This window comes from Drosophila eugracilis, unplaced genomic scaffold, assembly GCF_018153835.1.
Source record: "Drosophila eugracilis isolate 14026-0451.02 unplaced genomic scaffold, ASM1815383v1 contig_353, whole genome shotgun sequence".
NCBI classification, from domain to species: domain Eukaryota; kingdom Metazoa; phylum Arthropoda; class Insecta; order Diptera; family Drosophilidae; genus Drosophila; species Drosophila eugracilis.
In genome coordinates this window covers 1,687,614-1,692,050 of record NW_024573209.1, presented here as the reverse complement: position 1 = coordinate 1,692,050, position 4,437 = coordinate 1,687,614, and positions in this window count along the sequence as shown.

Sequence of the window (4,437 nt, the reverse complement as noted above, 5' to 3'; positions counted from 1 at the left end):
GCCAACTGCTGACTGACCAAAACAGAGATGGCCAAGTGGGTTTTAGAGCCGAGTCCGACTGCTTGGTCGTCCTGCGTCGACGTTGGCAGCGCGAGAGAGGCGAGAGTGAGAGGACCTTAGGTGGCAGCGCCTGCGCAGCAAGGACGAAAATTGAATGTGGGACGCCGCCAAAAGCGGAAAGTGCGTGTGCAGGCGAAACGCCGAAAAGTGTGCAACACTCTGTGAACTTCGTCCCCCTGCTACACCTACACCTCGGACCCCCTCTTCCACTCATCCTAACGATGGCGCCTGTGTATCATGCCCCTTCGCTTACCCCTTGAGAGAGCAGAGGGATATGAGTACAAAAACAGAGAAACGCCGATAACGCGATGCTCGACGTCAACGAACCACGCTGTCCGTGGTAGTAGATGGCGGGGGTTTCATGGGGGTATGGTGGGTCATCCAAACAGAGAGAGAGAGAGAAAGAGAGAGAGTGGGTGGTGGGTGAGGTCGCAGGGCGGTGGGCGGAATCAGCCGGATGGCGGCGCGGCAGATGAGTTGACAAACAGCTGAGTGCCGACGGTTTTTGTGAATGGGATGGGTGCTCAAAAGTGGGAGTGGGTGCGAGCGAAAACACGAGAGAGTGAGGCGGCAATTATTTTTGTTTTTCCCTTTTTTTCGCCAAGTGTAAGCGGTGTGGGTGCTGAAGGGGGGGTAGATGGCTGTTGCTTTTGTTGTCTTTCGCCGGCATGGCGCAAAAAAAAAGGCCGGCTGGATCGCCGCCAGGGGTGGGAAAGGGAATGGGCTAGGTGATGGCTGTGGGTTTATGGGTTGAGTTCGGGCCATGGGCGGTGGGTGTTTGGGGTGGTTGTCGGCGTTTCGGATATGAAAAACGCACAAAAAATATTGGGAGTGGGTCCGGGAAAAATAAATGAGAAAAATATATGAGCCGGCTACGTTGTTGCTGTTGGCATGGACAGCATGGACAGCATGAATTCCGAAATGCTCTCCCCTCTCTTTCTATCGCTTTGGTTCTTTTCCTGTCGCTTGGCTTGCCATCTCGCTCTTCTTCGCTGGGAGTTGGGGTGTTGCGAAAGTGGACAACGTTGTTGTCGCTTGTCTGCCAGAACGGTGTAGGAGGAACGGGTGGTCGGATGGGTGACTTGGTTGTACGTTTGGAGGAAGGAGAATGAAGGGTGGCCATGGGCAGCGTAAAGTTTTCAAAAAGAATAAAGGAGAAAAAAGCGGCGGGGGAACGGTTTTTCGTTTTCGTGGGTTGAGTGGAAAAAGGGTCAAGAGCGATGGCCACCTTGCGGGAGTTTGGGTAGGATGGATATGGGGTTTATTTGAACAGGAAGAGAGATCCGTCGCCAGTGCGATGCGACGTCATTGCCGTCGCTATTTCAATGCTTTTCGAGGGTTTCCATGGGGTGATCATAAAACTTGACTGATTCCTCGAGCGGTTGCCGATGGAGGCCAACACAAAGACAATGGGAAGGTCCTAGGGGAGGGCATCACTGTTGTGGTTTTCATTTAAGCTGAAGTGCTTGTTCGATTTATGAAAAACCCCAAATTAGAATTCGAGGACACTGAAAAGGTTCAAGAAGCCTGATGGTACAATTTAGCATTAACCTAAAGGGATTACCCTTTAGAATACAAAAATTTAGAATAATGCTTTTCACGTTGTTCAATTGGATTTCTTTGACAATTTGAAAGATTTAGCTTAATAGCAACTTAAAGCTGTAATAATTATAAAATAAATAAATGAGTCGAAGTAAATTAAGTGGTTTGAGAATATTTGGTGTTCACATTTTAATATTAATTACGTAAACAGTATAACTATTAACTTGCTTAACCCTCAAAGTGAATGCCGAAAAATCAGACAAGCCTCAAAACGCAAGAATTTCAATTGCATTCGCGACTGGTCAGAATATTTGACCACGACCTACACACCGCATCTTGGCCCTATGCTGCCATTAATAATGATTATTACGATTACTATGGGAACCACCACAAGCTTGTGAGTCTCTGCACATAACTTGCTCTGAGTAAGAGAGGATGTTATATAAATAAAACCGTTTTTTAAATTTTTAATATAGTAACGGAAGTAAAAATATTAATCTGATTGCGGCCACCTTTTTCGTGTTCTGTAGCCACTACTAATGATAATAATTATCAATCCAGTTAGTTAATTGTATGTCAAATAAGACTAAAACTTCTATACACACCCCCGCTTTCAGCTTATTAAACGTGTTTATCCTGCGTTCTAACGATTTCCGAAAGTCAAAGTGTTAACGTAAACTGACCATTTAGATTATGCATAATTAAAGCTCGCTCACTTGCCGGTGGAGAAGACACTGTCTGGGTAAATAGGTTAAATATGATGATTCTCCATTGTCTCATTGTTTGTTGGTATGCTCATTAACATTCACATCTATGTGTTTATGGCATCGATAGTCTAGTGGACTTGTGGCTTATAATTGAGTTAATGAAATACTTGGCTCCGCCACTTGTAGGGCTGTCAATCGATCAAAAATATTGAGCACGTCTTAAAAGTAAATGTGTTCAACCAACGAAATGTTAACAGAAGAACTTATTGATAACAGACTTCTTTTAATATTTTTGGAGATTAAATGTATTTATTAAAGTCGACAGAGTACAAAAAAATCTGGAATTGATTTGAAAGCATTTATGAATATGAGAAATTAGCAAAAAACACTTGTGAAAAAATGTTCGATATTCATCAAATAAATTAGATTTCTCTGGTCGATTCTTGTTATTTGTCTAGTAGTTCATACGAAAATATAAAATAAATTAAGTTTGCCTTGCATTATATGAAATGACAATAAATTTGATGGAAATTGGTCGAGCCATATGATAACTGAATGAGCGAAAATATAATTGATGTGTTGCCCCCTTCGCAACACACCTTCATTCGCACCTTTAATTGTTTTGTTGGGGAATGGGAAGGGTCGACAAATCAAAACGCATTTATGAAATAATAAACCTATGGCCAGAATCGCTTCGTAAATGCCGTAAATCTTTTAAAACGGCCAGCTACTGGCTACCGCATAAATTCAACCGTTTCTACCTCTGTTCGTGGATCGCCCCCTCAACCTGTCCGGGTTGAATAAAAAATAAGGAGGAAAAAATTGCCATAAAATTAGTTGCACAAAATCCAAAAACTATTTCATCAAAAATGCATAAAATAATAATAAAATCGCATGGCGAAAAAATAGAGAATCGAAAATAGAAAAAGTTGAATTAATGAAATATTTATATAGCGCACAAAATGAAAGCGCCAAATGGCAAAAAAATGCGAATCAGCTAAAAAAATATGTTATGTGTAAAATAAATAATATATAAAATATTTATATAAATTGCAAAAATGCGCAGCTCTGCATAAAAAATAAAACCAGCGTAAAATGTGAAATGCGCAGTCGCCTCTATTTTTCTATTGAGGGGGCATGATATGGGGGCCTACAGTTCCTATATGTGTTCATGGATATATGCATCCGCGGATATATAATGGAATATGTATAAAATGTCAAATGATTTGTTTGCTCGCATCTTTTTTACCCCAAGTCCCGGCTGCAGCTGACAAAAAACTAATGCAAAAAACAAATGGTTAGTAATATGCTAAAAAAATCTGAAACCGAGGGGGTTTTCGCTGTCAACTTTTAGGATGGGGGCCAGTGCAGCAGCCACTGCAGCCAATTCAATTAAAAATCTGCCACTTAAGCCCCATGGAAAAAAGGGATTGTTGTGGGATGGCACTGACCAGGAATGCAATGTTGCAGTTAGATGCAAGCTATTAGAAAATACTTGTGGAAAATCATTAAAATATAATATATTTCATCATATAGTACATAGAAAGAAAGCTTTGATCAAAAAATATAAATATAATAATTATGTAATATATTCCCTTATATCCCATCTATTTCCACAAAATGGAAATTTTATTTTAATGTCTTTAGTAGAATCTCCTGGGTTACGCTGTAAGCCGAATAGAGATCGCATCCCTTTTTACGGAACCCCCAAAACAGCAGCAAACTAGAATGCAACCCACAATCACACACACACGAAACCCTCTCTCACACAAGCTCAATTTTGTATATAACAAAAATTTTATTCGAATTTATTTTTAGTGTTTTTTTTTTGCATTTTCTCTAGAGAAGGAGTAGGGAAACTGGAAAGGTTTACTGGGTGGTGCAACACATTTTGTTTATATTTTTTTGGCCGCGACAACTACAACACTAAACTGCAACGTGAGTGTGTATGTGTGTGTATGTGGTCATAATAAATAATAAAATACAGGCACACACATGGACGCAAAAAATAGGGTAACCTGGCAGGAGGAAAGTGGGCTACTACTACGCAAAAAAAAGGGGAAAAAAAGCTCAGCTGAAAATGCTGTTTGAATTTTGCGCACATTTTACGCCTGATCGAAATATTTTG